Source organism: Homarus americanus, unplaced genomic scaffold, assembly GCF_018991925.1.
Source record: "Homarus americanus isolate GMGI-L3 unplaced genomic scaffold, GMGI_Hamer_2.0 scaffold7626, whole genome shotgun sequence".
Taxonomy (NCBI): Eukaryota; Metazoa; Arthropoda; class Malacostraca; order Decapoda; family Nephropidae; genus Homarus; species Homarus americanus.
The window spans coordinates 8,419,098-8,442,701 of NW_024718273.1; positions in this window are offsets into that span (position 1 = coordinate 8,419,098).

The window sequence follows — 23,604 nt, forward strand, 5'->3', positions numbered from 1 at the left end:
GAATGATTTAAATCGTGAAAACAAAATACACGCACACACACGACCACATACCACACCACAAAAAATCACAAAAAAACGTTTTAAATAAAGACCATTTCTGCCATTACAAATATCATCAATAATTTTTATTTATTTATAAATGAACCCTGATGGTAAGAGACTCAAGGTAATCTCACTGGAGCCATGTGTCAGAATTCAGCTACCCCGGTACCTCCCTCACTTATAAACCTCCACCACCGATACACACCTGTTTTCTTCTTCCCGTCTCTCATCTTAACACTATCATTTACTCATTATTTTGTTCATCATTTGCCTATTTTCTTCACCACCATTTGTCCACTTCCATCTACATTATCATCATCATCATCTGTCAGTCATCTCCGATCTTTTTTCATAATCTTCTACTTTTTGTTCTTCCCACTTGTATTCTAATCTTTGCTACTGCTCCTTATTCTTTTTCTTCTCTATATTCCACAATCTTACTATTTTCCATTCCCTTTAAGTCTTCTTCTTCATTTTTATCTTCCAATCTTTGTTTTTCGGTCCTATATTTTAATCCGTGTTACTATTTCTCATCATCCATTTTTGGTATTTCAACACTTCTTCCAATCCTCGTACTCCCTCTGTCTTCTCCAATCTTCGTGTCTCTTCCTCATCATCCAGTGTTTCGTTTTTCCATCTTTTCTAATCATTTTCCACACCGTAACCTTCGAATCATTGCTGGTCCTCATATCTGCTAATCTTTCTTCCTTCCCCCTAATCTCCTAATCTCTTTCTTTCTCTGAATTTTATCTTTGTTTCGTTTCATCTTTCTCTTCTCGATCCTTTATTTTCATCTCTCTTTATCCTGTTTGTTTTTTTAATAATTATTTTATATTTTCTTTGTGTACCCTGACTTTCTCTTATTCTCTTTTTCCTTTTCACTGTGTCAGTATTATATATTTTTTTCTTCGGTGTCTCTCGTTTTTGTTATAATTTTATCATATTCACTTCTTCTCTGTCGCTTTGTCTCGTCCTCATTGTCTCTCACGTTCATTTATTATTATTCCACTTCTCTTTCTTCCTACTTAAGCTTTGTGTTTCTTTCATTCAGTATTTACCAAAATCTTCACTGTTTACATGTCTGTTATTCTTCTTCTGCGTCACATTTTTTCTCCTTTTATTTGTATCTTTCTCGTTATCTCGTCCTATTCTCTTGTTTTCATCTGTAGTCCTTTTATTTTCTTTATAGGTCTCTCTCTCTCTCCCTCTCTCTAGTAATGTCTTTCTTTCTCTCGTTTATTCTTCTAATTATACTCATATCATTTTCATTCTCTCTATCTCTTTTTATTTACCTTTTTTTAGATCCCTTAACCTCGACTTTTATCTGTTTCCTCATTTTCCTTTCTTCTATCTGCCCTTTGTGTCCTTTGAACCTTAACAATCACTATATTACTATCTCAATATATCTTTCAAATCCTTTTTCTTCCTTGTCTTTGCCTGTCTTCATCTGTCTCTTTCTGCTTCTGCCATTAGCAGCTGACAGGTAATGCAAATATGCAGATGAACGGGACTCACGGCTGTGCTGCTCAATGAATATGAATAGGAAGGTTGGCAGGGATATAGCAGCTTTGTTTTCAAGGTGAGAGAGAGAGAGAGAGAGAGAGAGAGAGAGAGAGAGAGAGAGAGATGTATAGACATACAAACAGACAATAGTACGGGTGACTCACAGCTCATAAAATAAACATCGACGATGGTATGTCACAGGGAAGTGTTGTAACCATCACCTATATGTACAGTAGTGTACATATGCATGTATGTACGTTTGTATTTTAATCGTATATTGTCTTTCACAGCCACGGTTTTTCTTTGTCACTCAGTACCATATTACACAATCCTCCTGGTCACTCACAACCACAGTCCTCCTGGTCACTCACAACGACAGTCCCCCTGGTCACTCACAAGAACAGCCTTCCTGGTCACTCAAAACCAGTCCTCCTGGTCACTCACAAATACATTCCTCCTGGTCACTCGCAACCACAGTCCCCCTGCTCACTCACAGCCACACAGTCACTCACAACCAGTCCCCCTGGTCACTCCTGTCACTCACAACCACAGTCCCCCTGGTCACTCACTCTGTCCTCCTACTCTGCAGTCCCCTGGTCACTCCCAACCACAGTCCCCCTGGTCACTCCCAACCACAGTCCTCCTGGCCACTCCCAACCACAGTCCTCCTGGTCACTCAAAACAACAGTCCTCCTGGTCACTCCCAATCACAGTCTTTCTGGTCACTCCCAACCACTGTCCCCCTGATGACTCACAACCACAATCCCCCTGGTCACTCCCACCCACTGGTCACTCATAACCACAGTCCCCCTGGTCTCTCCCAACCACAGTCCTTCTGGTCACTGCCAACCACTGTCCCCATGGTCACTCACAATCACAGACACTCTGGTCACTCCCAACCACTGTCCTCGTGGTCAATCCCAACCACAGTCCTTCTGGTCACTCCCAACCACAGTCCAGAAACACTTGGGAGACACGGCACCATTGTTTCTGGACTGTCAACGATTGTTGCGAAACAGTACAGAAAAATCGGTAAATTTTGCTGCTGAAATGTCTCACGATTGTGTCGCAACAGTTGCGAAACAATCCAGAAACAAAATTGCGCAACAATGTCTCTCAGTGTGTACGCGGAAGAACAGAATGTGATTGTCGAAATGTTACACATCTCCCTTCCTCTCTCCCACTCCGTTCCTCTCCCCCTTTCCTCTGCCTTCCTCTTACTCTATCCCTTCCTCCCTCCCTCTGCCTTCCTCCCCCCATCTCCCTTCCCCCTTTCATCCCTCCATCTTCCTTCCCCCTTTCCTTATCCTAATCCCCCTTCTTTCTCCCTTCCCCTTTCCGTCTCCCTTCCTCTCTCCGTCTCCCTTCCTCTCTCCCTATCCCTTTTTCCCTCCCCTTGCCTTCCTCCCTCCCTCTCCCTTCCCCCGCCCTCCCATCTCTGCCTTCCCCCTTCCTCCTTTCCTCTCCCTTAATTCCTTCCTGTCTCCCTCCCTCTCCCTTTCCTCCTTCCTCCCTCCCTATCCCTGCCCCCCTTCCTCTCTGCTTTCACATGCAGGTTAAAAGGAATGTTTTGGAGGTTAGTCCTGTGTATTAATGGAGGAGTTGTCTCCGGCAGCTACACAGTCCCGGCAAATACGGTTCTCTCGGAAGTGGAATTTCATGGGTTTAATTACTGTAAATAAATACTTCTAGAATTACACAAAAACACACCAAAAAAATCGAAAATCAATAATTAGCGAGTAATTAGCATTGAAAAAAATCATTAAAATTTTCTAAGCGACTTAACAACCATTAATTACCCCGCAATCAAATTTTTTATCATAGATTCTTTTTAATCAGCATACTCAGAAGTTGGGTTAAGTTAGGTTAGATTAGAGTAGGTTACGTTAGGTTAGCAGAAAGTTGCAACATCCAATTTGTGGTTGAGACCGACGGCCACCACTTCACCTGGCTTTGTTGACCAAATTACCAACTAAGTTTTTTTTATATATCTCATATTTTGTATCGTGTCCAATGATGGTAATTTCATGTATTTAAGTTTACTCTTGTTAAATTTAGGGGGAAGGGAGGTGTTATAGGGATAAAACCTAAGAAAACAGAACAAAAGAAGAATGGTGAGAGAAATAGAACAACAGAAAGAGCAAGAATAACTCCAATATCTCATGTATGGTCATCTTGAGGTGAACGAGTGTGTAATATGGCCGTCCTGGTCACTACAGCTGACAGCGTAGCGGAGGTGAGATATGCGGGTTCTTCTTGTTCTTCTCCTCCTCCTACTACTCTTTACGTCTCTATTTCAAGGGTGCCCCACGAGGATGATGACATTACTCAAATATAAATAAGTAATGGAAAGACTAACCTAAAAATGAATAATGAGATGCTAAAACAATGCATAAATCAACCTCCACATATTATGAGGCCTGAGAGTATCAATACGTTGAACTATTGTTTGATTTACCAAGGACATGTGTAGCTGAGCCAATGTCCAGGTGTGAAGAAGCTTCCTGGTGAATGATAATCATGAATTACAAAAACTTCCTCGAAAAAGTTTTATTTTTAAAGCCTTATCACTCATATTGGTATTCTTCCTTATAAGAAGCATCTATCTGTACATTATTATATTGAGTTTATATTATATTTATATATCAATCTATCATTTTTACCAAGCGAAATTACGTCTAGGCATATTTTCCAACAATCAGCCCCAGTGTTACAGGAATACTATAGTCTTTAATAAGTTTACTCTAGTAAAACGATCTGCCACATGTACGTAAACGTCGCCACATGGGGAAAAGGAATTCTTTGAGGCAACTGTACTTTTGGGGATGTATAAGGTTTCTTCAAGATGGATTGCCCGAAGCCTCAACAATCGGGACCGACACTAGAGGAAAGCCTGAAGTCACGAGCTCATTGAACACTATGATGCCGGTAGGACCAACTTTCCTTCCTGTTTGGGACCAGAAGATGAGACCTCGATTCATCATTGGGACCTCAAATCAAAGATGGAATCCATGTAACCGAAGTACTCGAACTGTCTAATCCCAAAATGTTTGGAAGTCAGTCAACTCTCTGTCAGCATGAACATTGTCTCGTTTTTCCAGGATACCAAAGAGAATCTGCTGATCAATTAACTCTTGCATAAAAAAATTATCACTGGGCGACAGAATCCGGACGAAACGACACTGATATACAAATCCTTGTCGCAGATATTTACGTCTGTGGTTTTATAGCAAATTAACCATCCTCCCTGCAGCCCAGATCTAGCCCCAAGCGACCATTATCTGTTTCAAAACATAAAGTTCCACCCCTGAAGGAAGCAACTAACACGAGTTTTGTGGACCAGAAGACTTCTCTGAGACTGGTGGGATAAGTCCTGTTATTTTTATTATGTAACCTATTTGCAGCGCATTTTGATAGACCCTCGTTTCACCAGTAATAATCCAAACACGACAATAGCATAAGCCAAACTCACATTCTGTTTTGGAGTTCGTTACATAAATTTTCACTACTCAGATAAAGTTTCTGTTTCCTTTAAATTAAAAAGAAATGGACACCATTCTTCAAACTTCAAATTAAAACATCATTTACTGTACGTACAACTTGTGAATAAGCTCGTTGTCAAAATTTTGACCTGTTAATTGATCTAATTACCACTCCTAATTTATTGTCCACACGTAGAAAAATAAAACACTAATTTTCACATCTTCTTGAATGCAATTATATAGTGGTATATTCTCAGTTTGTATTAATCTTTCTCTTCTATGGATTTAACGAAAGATTGTGGTAGCTCTAATCTTTTTTTAGCTGATTTTTCATTCATCATCTTTTCACATACCATTTAATAATACATGCCTGGTAAAACATAGACGCTCATAATTATCAGGAAAATTTAAACTAACTCCCTTTATATTACAAACTTCAGACGATTTGGATACTTGGAACCCATCATGCCATTATACGTTCAATTTAAGATAAATAAATGGTTAATGTATTTTGAACGACATGGACAATTTTGTACACATCCGTCGCCGTCGCAGTATAGAAAAAAAATCATGATATATATATATATATATATATATATATATATATATATATATATATATATATATATATATATATATATATATATATATATATATATATATATATTCAGCAAAACCAGCGTGGACAAAGTTGAAGAAGACAAGTCATTAATCTAGGGACTGTACACGTGTGCAGTATACAGTACAGTCACAAGCGCGTCCTGGTTACTATTGATTATACTGGGCTCCTGGTATTAATGATTCATTATATTTTGGTTTCCCCACCCTAGATATATCAGACAATGCTGCTAATTTCTATTAATTAAGCTTTCAGTCACTTGTGACAGCCTTCAAAATTATAATAATACTCAACACTAATTACGTTCCTTTATACTTAGTTAGGAGCGAACATTTTTAATATGCTAGAATCTTTGAGAATTAGGACCCTGGCGTTATTAATCTGTTGACTGACGTATACAAGATAGATACTCCAATTGTCTTGTTATTTTCCCCAATTTTTGTATTCTACTTTAACACACACACACACACACACACATATATATATATATATATATATATATATATGTTGTTCATAGTAATCTTCTTCATTTATCTACGAAATTCTCTCTTTCAGCTTTTGTTTATATTTGAGTTTAAATTCATTTTAATAGCACGGTATACATTTTCTTATTATCTGTCGATACGTCCACTATGTTTCTCTCTTCATGTACTTCTTGTTTTCTGTAATTTTGTGCTGTGGTCTCCAGTGTTGTCTTCATTGTTTTAACTTTATGATAAAATTTTTCCTTCCTGTGTTTGATTCCCATCTTTTCCCCCACTGTATCTTCTCCTCCTTGGGTTCCTTCACAATTTCCAAAGCTTTCGTACACGAGTGAAGAAATGATAATGTAATATTTAGCACAATACATGCGGGTACAACGAAACACTAGTGTATTCTGGGGTTAGTGATTTTTCAAGTGCGTGATATGATTTTTCATCAAAATCCATGTTCTCACTAATTGTTGGGAGTAGGGACGAGATAAAATAAAAGCAAAATACACGGTGAGATACCTTAATGTCCTTATTATTTTAAATAATGAGATACCCTAGTTATACAAGCGTTCGATTGATTTCCGAACTACGATTTCATAAGGTCATACACAAATAATTTCAGAAACTAAAAGTTATGATTAATTATAGAAGATACGGATAGATTTCGTGTAAGTCAATCATCTCAGTATACAAAAAAAATTATGTAATGAACAGTACAGGTACATCCGGGGTTAAGAAAGTTCGCTTCCTCCTAAACTGAAGTTGTATCAACCCCAAATGAAATGAACCACCATACCCACATGATAACTCCAATGTCAAGCTACTATGGATCTTGGTTTCTTACTGAAGGTCCTCTGCCTGTATATTTAAGTTCCCACTCTCATGTACCCTTATAAGTTACAATGAGACTTCAACATAATACAGTACGTTCATTATTTCATTCTTACTTAAAAATGATTATACTGTATGTAGATGTCTGCCTGTACATTCATGCGTGTGTGTGTGTGTGTGTGTGTGTGTGTGTGGGTGTGTCTGTATTCATGTGTACGCATGTATATCCGTGTCCTCCGCATATTACATACATTATACGCTACAGTACTCAACTGCAAATAGCGACCGTCGACTACAAAGTGTTGACTTTTTATATTCGGCAATTTCAGGCGTGGAATGACGTCACGCCTGCTGAACACTGTTTTTCATCCCTGTAACTCCCCAGGTGTCTATAAGATAATGATGAATGAAAAACTTATTATTATTATTATTATTATTATTATTATTATTATTATTATTATTATTATTATTATTATTACCCGGTATTATGAAACGAAAACATAAACAACGCTTGTGAGACCTCACTTGGATTACGCAGTTTAATTATAGTCACTGTACTACAGAATGGATACAAAATCCCTAGAAAGAATTCAGAGGAGAATGACAAGACTAATCTCTGGCATTAGGAACCCTGAGTACAGAGACAGGTTAAAGCATATTAATTTGCACTCCCTCGAGAGACGTAGAGTGAGGGGTGATATGATCGAGGTTTATAAATGGAAGTCAGGGCAAAACAAAGGTGACATTACAAAAGTACTCAAACTATCCAACCAGGAGCGAACTCGTAACGATGGTTTTAAATTAGACAAATATAGATTTAGGCGCGAAATGGGTAAACATTGGTTAGGAAATAGAGAAAAGGACGAGTGGAGCAAGTTACCAAACATCATCATTAACTCGTGTACGCTGAATAAATTCAAACATACTGTGTAGGTTGGATGGATATATGAGCGATGAGGGTTGGGTGTAAATGGGACTGCCTAGTAAGGGCCAATAGTTACACGACTAGAGAGGTTATCCTAAAACTATATCTTGCGCTTGTGAGACCTCACTTGGATCACGCATTTCAATTCTGGTCACCATATTACAGAATGGATATAGAATCCCGAGAAAGAATTCAGAGGAGAATGACAAGACTAGGCATTAGGAACCTTGAGTACATAGACAGGTTAAAGCATCTTAATTTGCGCTCCCACGAGTGACGTAGAGTGAGGGGCGATATGATAGAGGTGCATAAATGGAAATCAGAGCTAAACAAAGAGGAAATTACAAAGGTACTTAAACTATCCAACCAGGAGCGAACTCGTAACAATGGTTTTAAATTAGACAAATTTAGATTTAGGCGTGACGTAGGAAAACATTGGTTTAGAAATAGAGTAGTGGATGAATGGAACAAGTTACTAAACATCATCACAAACTCGAATACGCTGGATAGCTCCAAATATAAGTTGGGTGGATGTATGAGCAATAGGGGTTGGGTGTAAATGGGACTGTCCGGTATGGGCCAATAGGCCTGCTGCAGTTTCCTCCATTCTTATGTACTTATGTTTTTAATATTACCGTGTAATTCAATCGTCAGTAGGAACATTATAGAATCTAGTCTCATTGAACATACCGAATTTGTCAACATAAATTTGAGTAATAGCATGTACAGATCGAAAATTCTTGCGATTAACAAGATTTGTAACCAAGTGAAAGGGTTGTGTTACTACCTTATGACCTGAGTAAGGTGGACACCTGCTGTCCCTAGGGACTTGATCTCACTCTCCTTTACTATATATACTCGTATTAGCCTTGTAAATAATTACTCCTTAGTCTGTACTCACCCCTGAAGATGTGAATTACACAAAGCGCTTGGGGACTCTGTGTTTTCTTGTTTCCTATGTGGTTATCAGCATATATATATATATATATATATATATATATATATATATATATATATATATATATATATATATATATATATATATATATATATATATATATATATAAAATCAACGACCTCACCAGCCAGGAATCGAACCCTTGACCTACTGGGTGGGACTAGGGAATGCTACCGACCGACCCACAAGGACACTGAAAACAGTCCTAGACTCTGTTATATTTCACACAAAGCCTGTTCATCGAACTGATGGCGCCTTGAACCTCATTGGGAACTGCCCGTGCCTCGTATGTGGTGTCAGTAGCATTTTACCGAATCCAGCTGGTATGAAACACGAGGTACCATATATATACTTCATTTTTAGTCCATATAACACGCGGACTTTGAACATATATTAATCAACGACCTCACCAGCCAGGAATATGACCCTCGACCTACTGGGTGGGATTAGGGAACGCTACCGACCAACCCACAAGGACACTAAAAGCAGTCCTAGACTCTGTTATATTTCACAAAAAGCCTGTTCATCGAGCTGATGGCGCCGTGAACCTCATTGGGAGCTGCCCGTGCCTGGTATGTGGTGTCAGTAGCATTTTACCGAATCCAGCTGGTATGAAACACGAGGTACCACGAAGTGGGTTGGTCGGTAGCGTTCCCTAGTCCCACCCAGTAGGTCGAGGGTTCGATTCCTGGCCGGTGAGGTCGTTGATTATATGTTCAAAGTCCGCGTGTTCTATGGACTAAAAATTAAGTATATATATATGGTACCTCGTGTAGGGTCATTACCTCATACCTGACCATTGTGGACCTGATCTCACCCTCCTCTGTATATATACACCTTGTTTTGTACTTCTCCTTTATCTGTACTGACCCCTGAAGATGTGAATTACACGAAAGCGCTTGGGAACTTCGTGTTTTCTTTTTCCTTGTGGTTATCAGCATATACCTGGATCATGCTCACCTGCAGTGATTTACTTGCATGTATATATATATATTGCATATATATATATATATATATATATATATATATATATATATATATATATATATATATATATATATATATATATATATATATATATATATATATATATATATATATATATATATATATATATATATATATATATATATATATATATATATATATATATATATATATATGTAATATTCAGAAATTTCAGAGTAATTTCAAACCCGCGCCATTGGCGATACTGAGCGTTCAAGGTCGTCAGAGGGAAGAGAGCGCTCCCTGCACATAGCGAGAGTTTGTGGAACTAGGCCTATATGATATTAAATGCAATTTGCCGAATTAATAATGATGCGATTCATGAAGTTAAGGGACTATTATTGAATTTGAAATTATTATAGATCGTTTATCAGTCTGAATAATGTTACGGGTGTCCCAAGGAATTATTAGTTAGGCGGAAAATATGTCACGTAGGCCTAAGCTAACGCCTTGAGAGGAGACACGACGCTGGCTGGCCCTCAGTCATGGGGAGCACTCAGACATACAAGACGTCTCTGCGCGTCCGTCACAGAAATAGTCACGTGGCCTAGTCACCTGTGCTGCGCTATTGCAGTATAACAAGTAAGTCTCATTCGATCTCAGACAGGGTTAGATAGGGCAGTGGTAAAGTAAACTAGAGCTAACAGTGAGTTCATTTCAGGGTTTCCGTCAGAACCCACTTGACCGGAGTTGACCAGAATTTGACTGCGAGAGATTGACTGCCGTTTGAGACTGCCGTTGATGATTGAGGGTGGCGATTGTCGCCATTGGACCGATCAGTGTAGGCCTGTCACTGTTTAGCGGGGTATCAAAGGATCTCTTGAGGGAATCTAGCCGTCTGGGTGCGCAGCTGACGACGGGACGATCGTTGGGTCAGCAGCTCTCCTCTACCTCGGCTCACAACACCACATGACTCGAGCAGCTTAGTGAAACCCTCTTGCTAACGGGAAGCTAAAGCTTCTCTCAACTGTACAAGGTCTGATTGGCTCACTCCCTTCCGCTGTATGGACGCACTGGGAGTACACTGGGGCTATCTGAGTAAATTAATGGTCACACACTGAGACCATGAGTCTAGGACTCTAGGAGATACCTAGTAGGAACATTTTATCTCCCTTATTATGGGTGTATGTTGAGTTGGGTGGAGCATGGTTCACGAGTATTGGTGGACCCAGTAACATATTAATAAAGTGAATATATTTGGGGGTAGTTAATACCATTTCTCAGTTACTGATATTATCTTGACGTGTGTAGTTTAATATTTCTTAAATAATTTTGATGGTATTGTTTTTTGAATCTTTGTGTCATTAAGTGGAACCAGAGTGATACTGTGATTTGATTCTTTTAATGCATCTAATTTCTCTTCATAATTCTGATCTCAGGTATAACCTTTGTTCCCCACAGTAGTGGTTAAGTTAGGTTAGGAAGTGTGCATCTGTTGGGGTGATAGAATTTTGTTGAGTGCCCTTAAGGCCTATTCATTTTAGAGTATTTAATTTCTTATCTTTTATTACCATTTCCTCAGTGACTGATGTTATGTTGTTGAAAGCCCTTAAGGCCTATTCATTGTAGAGTATTTAATTTCTTATTTTTTAATACCATTTCCTAAGTGACTGATATTATTTTGTGAAAGCCCTTAAGGCCTGTTTCATGTGTGCAAGCAACATTTCTTAATACTTCAAATTTATTGTTGCCTGAGTTTCTAATAATTTCTATATCATGTATAACTTTTATTCCCCAGAGTAGTGTTTTATTTTCAAGTTAAGAGGTGCGCATATTGGTGTACCATTATTTGATTGTGTTTGTAGTGTTGGAGGGAATATAAGTGTCTAAATTTTACAGTGTGTCTCATTCATCCCAGTCACAGACGCTATCCTTCCACGGGTCATGGACAATTCATTTTGTTTAGTAGATTTAAGTGTTCTTGTGCTGGTTCGGGATTTTTCTCAAAGGGGCGCTTCCACTGCCATTACCATCTTATAATCTTTAATAAACCCCAAGTCAAGTGAGAAAATAAAGTCCAGTAAATTCCGACCGGTTACAAATGGTAGCAGAGCGTAGTTTTTAATGTCGTGACTGATAGTACTGTGGTTGGGATAATGAACGCCATCATGTGTTGGTTAGTAATGGTAGGGATTGAACTCGCACTGATGCTCATCCTTGTGCACCGGACTGAGTTGGTTAGGCTTGATAGTAGAGATGTGTATGAGGAGGAAGAGAGACGGCCGCGGGACCTTGGTACTGCTGAGAGAGGAGTTCGGAGACCTAAAGAGGGATTATCAAGCACAGGTAAACAGGTTCAAGTGGGAGTTTCAGGCACACGTCCAGCAGTCAAGGAAGTGTGAGGTCCAAGTGGGAAATAAAGGGGTACGTAAGTAGTTCAGAGAGGTTGATCGAGCCCTCCAGCTGAGAGACAAGACGAAGCCGACCGATTACAGTTTAGGGTGCATGGTAATGGGAAAAGGCAGGTTGTCGAGGGTGAGTTGGAGGAGTCGTGAGTATGCCAGAGGGGATTGGAGAGATGGTTAGGTCAGAGATGTGCGTTGAGTAGTGGTTGCTGTCATGAGCGGGATTGAGTTGCTGTCATGAGCGGGATTGAGAGTACGGTTGTAATGTCCAGGGCCTCACTAATATGGACTGGTACATTGTCAGAGGGTTGGTCTGCCAGCATGAGGTTCGGAGACGTGGACTGAGTATTTTTTTGACACTGGTTCCTCTTAGCTCAAGGGCCAGGCAAAGGAGAGCATGTTTGAAATGGACTGAGTAGTGTTTTGACACTGGTTCCTCTTAGCTCAAGGGCCAGGCAAAGGAGAGCATGTTTGAAATGGACTGAGTAGTGCTTTGACACTGGTTCCTCTTAGCTCAAGGACCAGGCAAAGGAGAGCATGTTTGAAATGGACTGAGTAGTGTTTTGACACTGGTTCCTCTTAGTTCAAGGGCCAGGCAAAGGAGAGCATGTTTGTTTTGGGCTGGTATTAATTTTGACATTGGTTCTCTAGTTAAGGGCCAGGCATAAGGGGAGCGTGATGTTCTGGTTGGTTTTGAGTTGGGTTAGGAAGAAATGGAGTTGCTGGCTGCGAGTGGAATAGTACAGAGTTGAAGGTGGGTTCTAAGTTGTTCTCTCAACACATGAGGACGGTGCTGTTTTTTTTAGGGGGATCGAATGATAGCGGGAGAGAGAAGTGGAGAAGACGGGAATGCTGCGTTTAGCATGTTAAAGGGGTGAGATGCAGTCCTTAGAACAAATTTTTAGGGGGGTCGTATGTATGTTTTTCTCAGCACATGAGGACAGTGCTGTCTTTTTTTTAGGGGGGTCGATTGTAATATTCAGAAATTTCAGAGTAATTTTGAATGCCCAGCCATTGGCGATACTGAGCGTTCAAGGTCGTCGGAGGGAAGAGAGCGCTCCCTGCACATAGCGAGAGTTTGTGGAACTCGGCCGATATGATATTAAATGTAATTTGCCGAATTAATAATGATGCGATTCATGAAGTTTAGGGACTATTATTGAAATTGAAATTATTATAGATCGTTTATCAGTCTGAATAATGTTACGGGTGTCCCAAGGAATTATTAGTTAGGCGGAAAATATGTCACGTAGGCCTAAGCTAACGCCTTGAGAGGAGACGCGACGGTAGCTGGCCGTCAGTCACGGGGAGCACTCAGACATACAAGACGTCCCTGCGCTTCCGTCACAGAAATAGTCACGTGGCCTAGTCACCTGTGCTGCCCTATTGCAGTATAACAAGTAAGTCTCATTCGATCTCAGACAGGGTTAGATAGGGCAGTGGTAAAGTAAACTAGAGCTAACAGTGAGTTCATTTCAGGGTTTCCGTCAGAACCCACTTGACCGGAGTTGACCGGAGTTGACCGGAGTTGACCGGAGTTTGACTGCGAGAGATTGACTGCCGTTTGAGACTGCCGTTGATGATTGAGGGTGGTGATTGTCGCCATTGGACCGATCAGTGTAGGCCTGTCACTGTTTAGCGGGGTATCAAAGGATCTCTTGAGGGAATCTAGCCGTCTGGGTGCGCAGCTGACGACGGGACGATCGTTGGGTCAGCAGCTCTCCTCTACCTCGGCTCACAACACCACATGACTCGAGCAGCTTAGTGAAACCCTCTTGCTAACGGGAAGCTAAAGCTTCTCTCAGCTGTACAAGGTCTGATTAGCTCACTCCCTTCCGCTGTATGGACGCACTGGGGGTACACTGAGGCTATCTGAGTAAATTAATGGTCACACACTGACACCATGAGTCTTGGACTCTATTCAGATACCTAGAGGAACATTTTATCTCCCTTATTACGGGTGTAGTTAATACCATTTCTCAGACTAATATTATCTTGACATGTGTAGTTTAATAGTTCCTAAATAATTTTGATAGTATTGTTTTTGAATGTTTGTGTCATTAAGTGGAACCAGAGTGATACTGTGATTTGATTCTTTTAATGCATCTAATTTTTCTCCATAATTCCGATCTCAGGTATAACCTTTGTTCCCCAGAGTAGTGTTTATGTTAGGTTTGGAAGTGTGCATCTGTTGGGGGTGATAAAATTTTGTAGAGTGCCCTTAAGGCCAATTCATTGTAGAGTATTTAATTTCTTATCTTTTAATACCATTTCCTAAGTGACTGATATTATTTTGTAAAAGCCCTTAAGGCCTGCTTCATGTGTGCAAGCAACATTTCTTAATACTTCAAATTTATTGTTGCCTGAGCTTCTAATAATTTCTATATCATGTATAACTTTTATTCCCCAGAGTAGTGTTTTAAGTTCAAGTTAAGAGGTGCGCATATTGGTGTACCATTATTTGATTGTGTTTGTAGTGTTGGAGGGAATATAAGTGTCTAAATTTTACAGTGTGTCTCATTCATCCCAGTCACAGACGCTATCCTTCCACGGGTCACGGACAATTCATTTTGTTTAGTAGATTTAAGTGTTCTTGTGCTGGTTCGGGATTTTTCTCAAAGGGGCGCTTCCACTGCCATTACCATCTTATAATCTTTAATAAACCCCAAGTCCAGTAAATTCCGACCGGTTACATATATATATATATATATATATATATATATATATATATATATATATATATATATATATATATATATATATATATATATATATATATATATATATATATATATATATATATATATATATATGTCATATTCAGAAATTTCAGAGTAATTTCGAATGCCCCGCCATTGGCGATACTGAGCGTTCAACGTCGTCGGAGGGAAGAGAGCGCTCCCTGCACATAGCGAGAGGTTGTGGAACTAGGCCTATATGATATTAAATGTAATTTGACGAATTAATAATGATGCGATTCAGGAAGTTAAGGGACTATTATTGATTTTGAAATTATTATAGATCGTTTATCAGTCTGAATAATGTTACGGGTGTCCCAAGGAGTTATTAGTTAGGCGGAAAATATGTCACGTAGGCCTAAGCTAACGCCTTGAGAGGACACGAGGCGGGCTCTCTCTCAGTCACGGGGAGCACTCAGACAAATAAGACGTCCCTGCGCTTCCGTCACAGAAATAGTCACGTGGTCTAGTCACCTGTGCTGCCCTATTGCAGTATAACAAGTAAGTCTCATTCAATCTCAGACAGGGTTTAGATAGGGCAGTGATAAAGTAAACTAGAGCTAACAGTGAGTTCATTTCAGGGTTTCCGCCAGAACCCACTTGACTGGAGTTGACCGTAGTTGACCGGAGTTTGACGCGAGAGATTGACTGCCGTTTGAGACTGCCGTTCATGAATGAGGGTGGCGATTGTCGCCATTGGACCGATCAGTGTAGGCCTGTCACTGTTTAGCGGGGTATCAAAGGATCTCTTGAGGGAATCTAGCCGTCTGGGTTCCCAGCTGACGACGGGACGATCGTTGGGGCATCAGCTCTCCTCTACCTCGGCTCATAACCCCACATGTCTCGAGCAGCTTAGTGAAACCCTCTTGCTAACGGGAAGCTAAAGCTTCTCTCAACTGTACAAGGTCTGATTGGCTCACTCCCTTCCGCTTTATGGATGAACTGAGGGTAAAGTGAGGCCAGCTGAGTGATACAGGGTCGCACACTGAGACCATGAGTCTAGGGGATACCTAGAGGAACATTTTATCTCCCTTATTACGGGTGTATGTTGAGTGGGTGGAGCATGGTTCACGGGTATTGGTGGACCCAGTAACAAACCAATAATAGTGACAATATAGTATTGTTTTTGAATGTTTGTGTCACTAAGTGGAACCAGAGTGATCCTGTGATTTGATTCTTTTAATGCATCTAATTTTTCTTCATAATTCCGATCTCAGGTATAACCTTTGTTCCCCAGAGTAGTGGTTAAGTTAGGTTAGGAAGTGTGCATCTGTTGGGGTGATAGAATTTTGTTGAGTGCCCTTAAGGCCTATTCATTGTAGAGTATTTAATTTCTTATTTTTTATTACCATTTCCTCAGTGACTGATATTATTTTGTTGAAAGCCATTAAGGCCTATTCATTGTAGAGTATTTAATTTCTTATTTTTTATTACCATTTCCTCAGTGACTGATATTATTTTGTTGAAAGCCCTTAAGGCCTATTCATTGTAGAGTATTTAATTTCTTAATTTTTAATACCAGTTCCTCAGCGACTGATATTATATTGAGTGCCCTTAAGGCCTATTCATTGTGGAGTTATTAATTTCTTATTTTTAATACCATTTCCTCAGTGACTGATATTATATTGAGTGCCCTTAAGGCCTATTCATTGTGGAGTTATTAATTTCTTATTTTTGAATACCATTTTCTCAGTGCTGGATATTATTTTGTTGAAAGCCCTTAAGGCCTGTTTCATGTGTGTAAGCAACATTTCTTAATACTTCAAATTTATTGTTGCCTGAGTTTCTAATAATTTCTATATCATGTATAACTTTTATTCCCCAGAGTAGTGTTTTAAGTTCAAGTTAAGAGGTGCGCATATTGGTGTACCATTATTTGATTGTGTTTGTAGTGTTGGAGGGAATATAAGTGTCTAAATTTTACAGTGTGTCTCATTCATCCCAGTCACAGACGCTATCCTTCCACGGGTCACGGACAATTCATTTTGTTTAGTAGATTTAAGTGTTCTTGTGCTGGGTCGGGATTTTTCTCAAAGGGGCGCTTCCACTGTCATTACCATATAATAATCTTTAATAAACCCCAAGTCAAGTGAGAAAATAAAGTCCAGTAAATTCCTACCGGTTACAAATGGTAGCAGAGCGTAGTTATTTTTATTTCGTGACTGATAGTTCTGTGGTTGGGATAATGAGCGTAATCATGGAGTGGATGGAAACGGTAGAGAGTGTGACCCCAACTCTACTCATGCTCGCCGTGGGAATGGGTTTGTTGTGGTTGACGGTGCGGGGTTACTCGGAGAAAAGGAGAGACAGCCCGTGGTTGGTACAGTTGAGAGAAGAGTTCGTGGAACGTATTGGGAAGCTAGAGGGGAAAATCCTGGGAGAGTACCAGGAATGATTGGAACAGTTAGAAGGGAAGATCAATGGGGAATGTCAGGCATGGGCGAACCAAATCAGGGGGGAGTATGGAGTATATGTACAACAGTTAAGGGGGGAGTACCACACACAATTGCAACAGTTAGAGAAGGAACATCAACAACACCTAGTTCTGTTGGGGGATGCACTAGATAGGGTAAAGACACAGTATCAAATACAGCACGATGAGACAATGTGGGAGATGAGGAGACACAATAGTAGAGAGGGAACTAGTCTCGGGGCCGGGTTGACCATGTCTAAATTCGACGGTAGGCCAGGAATAGAGGTAGGAAAGTGGTTAAGAGAGGTTGACCGAACCCTTAAGCTGCTAGACGGAGACGAAGTCAGTCGAATCCAATTCATAATAAGGCATCTTGCGGGGCCTGCGGCAGATCGCGTATACAATGCACGCAGAGACTGGGAAACCGTAGACGAATTAACTTGTTATTTGAAGCAGCAATACGGCGGGCAGACGGCCACGTACGACGCCATTCAGAAGGTGATGAATCGGAAACAAAGGAGCAACGAAACGCTTCTTGAATATTATGATGCTATGCTCGATTTAAACGATGAGTTGAACCACCATGGTCATAAATATGATAAGGCCCTGTTGGGAGATGCAATCACTCGGGGGCTGAAGGAGGAACAAAGCCGTATGTGGTTATTGGAGGAGATCCAGAAGTATCCTCACTGTAGTCTAGACGAGTGGATCACGGGGCTGAGAGAGGCGGAACAAAAACGAGAGGCTTTGAGGGAGGTACCGCTGACTAAAGGAAGAGAGAACGAGCCGCAGGCTGGAGGCTCGATTCTCCCGATGTGCTATGCGTGTGGACAAGAGGGCCACCTCAGTTTCAATTGCACGAACAGGTCCGGACCAGGAGAGAGTGTCCCAAGGGGATACGTGGCCAATGGCCAGTATCGAGTTGGAAATAACAATCGGAACTGGCGGTCGGGAAATGGTCAAGGCCAGGCAGTCCCCGCCAACCGTTCCTGGCCTCACCAATAGATTTCACCGGCGATGTTATGAATCAAGAGAGAGCGGACCCATGGTCAAGCGTGGTTCGCATGACAAATTTAATCACAACAGAAGGTACCTTAAGGCTGAAAGCAGAGTGTCCTAAGGTTTCGGTGCTGGTAGTGGGTCGTGAAATGTGGGGTTTAGCAGATACTGGGGCAGAAGTGTCGTTAATTGATGAACTTTTCTACCGTCGGGAGCTGGAGCCTGCAGGCGTGGTGTTGCAGCCCACTCGAATAAGGGTAAAAGGGGCGTCAGGGTTTCCAGTGCCGTGTGTGGGGTGTATTCGGGTCACTATGGTCGTATGTGGGGTGGAAGTCACTGATGTGGGGATGTTGGTTTGTCCAAGGATTGAGACCCAGGGTAAGGGGCAATCGCATATCGGGTTGTTGGGGATGAATGTGCTAGGGGAGGTTGCGGAGATCTGGCCGCACATGTATCACTTGTGCAGGGAAGCCAGGAGCACCGCTCAGTGGGAAAATTGCTTGCATGAGGTTAGGCAGTTATGTGCAATAGAGGCCATCAGCCTGGGGTATTGCATGACAGAGAGGAAGAAAAGCCCAACCATTCCTCCCCGGAGTACTTGGTTGCTGTCAGTATGTGTTCCCTCATTAAGCCAGGTAGCTAACAAAGAAGTAGTGATTGAACCTCTAACAATGGAGCATGAAGGTTGGATGCCTGAGGGTGTGATAGTGTTGCCAACAGCTGTAAGAGTGGTGAGAGGCATGACCCAGGTGTTGGTGGCAAATCTGTCTGATAGTCGTAAGAACTTGAGGGGCAATTGGCGGATTGGGAAAGTGGCTTCTGGGACGGAAGTCGAGGCAGACATCAGTGAAGAGGTGTATGTGAGGACAGTTCAACCGGATGCCTGTACGGAGGTCAAAGTGCACACGGAGGAAATGAATGAGGAACAAGAGCGTGCAGTTAGGTGTTTAATAGAAGAGTTTAGTGATATTTTTGAAGGAGAGGGCCAGCCTATAGGAAAGGCTATTGGGGTTCAGCATGATATCCCAGTGACCACAGACAGGCCAGTTAGGGTGCCATATCGGAGGATCCCTCCAAACCAGGTACCAGAGGTGAAGCAGCACATTAGCCAGCTGTTAGATCAGGGAGTAATTCAGCATAGTGAGAGTCCGTACTCTGCCGCCATTGTAGTAGTGAGGAAAAATGACGGGACGCTGAGGTTGTGCATTGACTATCGTGACTTAAATAAGGTCACGGTACGCGATGCGTTTCCTCTGCCTAGGATAAATGAAACTCTAGAATCTCTGACGGGGGCCCAGTTTTTCTCAACGTTTGATCTGGCGGCGGGATATCACCAGATAGAAGTAAAACCTTCAGACCGTCCAAAGACTGCCTCAGCACAAGCTTCGGACACTTTGAGTACAGGCGACTGCCTATGGGATTGTCAAATAGTCCGGGAACCTTTCAGAGATACATGGAGCGGATTTTAGGGGATAAGATTTTCTCCTCGTTGCTTGTATACCTTGATGATGTGATGGTGTTTTCAAGTACAATAGATCAGCATATAGTCAGATTGAGGGAATTATTTTGCAGGATGAGGGAGAATAACTTAAGATCTAAACCTAAAAAGTGTGAAATAATGGCTTCAAAAGTAAGTTATTTAGGATATCAGGTGTCAGCTGAAGGCATCACAGCTGATCCTGAGAAGATTAGGGTAGTAAGAGATTGGCCAGTCCCTCAGACAGTGAAAGATGTGCGGTCTTTTGTAGGGTTCACATCATTTTATAGGAAATTTGTTAAAGGGTTTGCCCAAATAGCTGGTCCGCTGCATGCGTTGATGCATGGGAAATCTAAGGATCGGGTAGATAGTGAATGGAGAGAGGAACAGCAACAGGCTTTTGAGAAACTGAAAGACAAGGTGACTCAGACACCAGTGTTGGCTTGCCCAGATTTCACTCAGGAGTTTATATTAGAAACAGATGCAAGTTTTCGTGGGCTAGGTGCGGTGCTGTCCCAGCGGAAGGATGGCAGGTTGCATCCGGTGTGCTATGCGAGTCGGGGCCTGAGGAAATCAGAACGTAACATGAACAACTATAGTTCTCGTAAGTTAGAGATGTTAGCACTCAAATGGGCAGTAGTGGATAAATTCAGGGATTATTTGGCAGGGAAACATTTCACAGTCTATACAGATAACAACCCACTCAGTCACCGCGAGAAGGCTAAACTAGGTGCCGTGGAAAGTAGGTGGAATGCGGATCTCGAGCAGTTTAACTTTACTATAGAGTACAAGCCGGGAAAGAACAACATTGTGGCGGATACTCTATCTAGAATCCCGGCGGAACAGGAGGAAGATAGCGAAGAAGAGTATACAGCGATGCATGTACTAGAGGAGAACGGGGCAGGAAGGAAGGAACTGTGGACGATGGATGGGCTGCGTAAGGAGCAGGAAGGCATGGACTATATGACAAAACTGCGAAGATGGTTGGCGGGAGAACTGCCGGAGGATGAGGTACAGGTACAGCTCCAAAATGATGACTTCCGCAAGATGTACCGAGCTAGGAAATCCCTGATCGTAAGAGAAGATGTTATCTGGCATAGAAGACCCGAAGGGAAGAATCTATGGAGGGAGGTGCCAGTGTTATCTACAAACTTGCAGGAGGCTTTGACTTGAGCCTGCCACGACGAGTTTGGGCATCAGGGGCGAGATCGCACCCTGTCGCTGGTGCAGGAGCGAGGTTTCTGGTCAGGCATGGGAGAAACAGTGCGAGACTACATAGCCAGCTGCGAGAGGTGTGGAGTAGCAAAAGATGAAGTGCCGAAACCCCAACTGCATTTAGGGACGATTGAAGCTGCCAAACCATTAGAGACACTGGCCGCAGATTTCACCTTGCTGGACAAGCGGCAAGGATTGGAGAGTGTCCTGATAATGGTTGATATATACAGTCGTTACACTTGGGCCTTTCCCACCAAAGACCAGAAAGCCTCGACGATTGCAAAGATCCTGGTGAATCGGATCTTCCTGGCAGTGGGTGCCCCTGAGCGACTGTTGACCGATCAGGGAAGAAATTTTGGCAGTGCATTGGTCCGAGAAACTTGTGCCACCTTTGGGGTGAAGAAAATAAGGACGTCAGCATATCACCCACAGGGAAATGGTATGGTGGAACAGTTCAATCGAACCCTGCACGGTCTGCTGGCCACCCTCGAGGAAGAGGAAAAGAATAGGTGGCCAGAGCATCTGCAGGCAGTGGTGTCACAATATAACGCGACTCTGCATGCCACGACAGGTTTTTCCCCATTACTGTTGTTTCATGGGAGGGAACCAAACCTGCCGTTTGACCTTAGGCCGGAAGTAGACCCAGAGCCGGTAGATGAGTGGGTGATGGTGATTAGAGACCGGCAACGAAGATTGCAGGAAGCAGTGGAGATCAATGTTCGGAGACGTAAGGAAATAAACAGAAGGAAAAGAGAAGAGAAAGCCCACGAGAGTAGCTGGGAAGTGGGCCAGGAGGTTTTGCTGAGGAACAATGTAAAAATAGGCCGGTGTAAGCTGCAAAACCATTGGTTTGATACGAGATGGCACACTGTTGAGGTCCTAAATCCAAGGCCTGGTTTATATCGCATTGAGCCCAGTGGGGGAGAAGACCTGGAAGCGAGAGTGGAAAACCGGAGCAACTTGAAGGCTGCTCCAACCCTAAGGCATCCGGGAGACCCAGCGATGGATGAATCTGAGGATGAAGACGAGGAGCCCCCACCCCAGATGACCAAGATGAAGAGAAGTAGTTCAGAGAGGTCGATCGAGCCTCCAACCAAAAGACGAAGCCGACAAATTACAGTTTAGGGTGCATGGTAATGAGAAAAGGCAGATTGTAGAGGGTGTGTTGGAGGAGTTGTGAGTAGGGCAGAGGGGATTGGAGAGATGGTTAGGTCAGAGATGTGCGTTGAGTAGTGGTTGCTGTCATGAGCGGGATTGAGAGTACGGTTGTAATGTCCAGGGCCTCACTAATATGGACTGGTACATTGTCAGAGGGTTGGTCTGCCGGCATGAGGTTCGGAGACGTGGACTGAGTATTGTTTTGACACTGGGTCCTCTTAGTTCAAGGGCCAGGCAAAGGAGAGCATGTTTGAGATGGACTGAGTATTGTTTTGACACTGGTTCTCTTAGTTCAAGGGCCAGGCCAAAGGAGAGCATGTTTGTTTTGGGCTGGTATTAATTTTGACATTGGTTCTCTAGTTAAGGGCCAGGCAAAAGGGGAGCGTGATGTTCTGGTTGGTTTTGAGTTGGGCTAGGAAGAAATGGAGTTGTTGGCTGCGAGTGGAATAGTACAGAGTTGAAGGTGGGTTCTAAGTTGTTCTCTCAGCACATGAGGGCAGTGCTGTTTTCTTTTAGGGGGGTCGAGTGTTAGCGGGAGAGAAAAGGAGAGAAGAGAAGACAAATGCTGCATTTAGCACGTTAAAGGGGTAAGATGCAGTTTCTTAGAACAATTTTTTAGGGGGGGGTCGTATGCATGTTTTCTCAGCACATGAGGACAGTGCTGTCTTTTTTTTAGGGGGGTCGATTGTAATATTCAGAAATTTCAGAGTAATTTCGAATGCCCCGCCATTGGCGATACTGAGCGTTCAAGGTCGTTGGAGGGAAGAGAGCGCTCCCTGCACATAGCGAGAGGTTGTGGAACTAGGCCTATATGATATTAAATGTAATTTGCCGAATTAATACTGATGCGATTCAGGAAGTTAAGGGACTATTATTGAATTTGAAATTATTATAGATCGTTTATCAGTCTGAATAATGTTACGGGTGTCCCAAGGAGTTATTAGTTAGGCGGAAAATATGTCACGTAGGCCTAAGCTAACGCCTTGAGAGGACACGAGGCGGGCTCTCTCTCAGTCACGAGGAGCATTCAGACAAACAAGACGTCCCTGCGCGTCCGTCACAGAAATAATCACGTGGCCTAGTCACCTGTGCTGCGCTATTGCAGTATATCAAGTAAGTCTCATTCAATCTCAGACAGGGTTTAGATAGGGCAGTGATAAAGTAAACTAGAGCTAACAGTGAGTTCATTTCAGGGTTTCCGCCAGAACCCACTTGACCGGAGTTGACCGGAGTTGACCGGAGTTTGACTGCGAGAGATTGACTGCCGTCTGAGACTGCCGTTGATGATTGAGGGTGGCGATTGTCGCCATTGGACCGATCAGTGTAGGCCTGTCACAGGTTTAGCGGGGTATCAAAGGATCTCTTGAGGGAATCTAGCCGTCTGGGTGCCCAGCTGACGACGGGTCGATCGTTGGGGC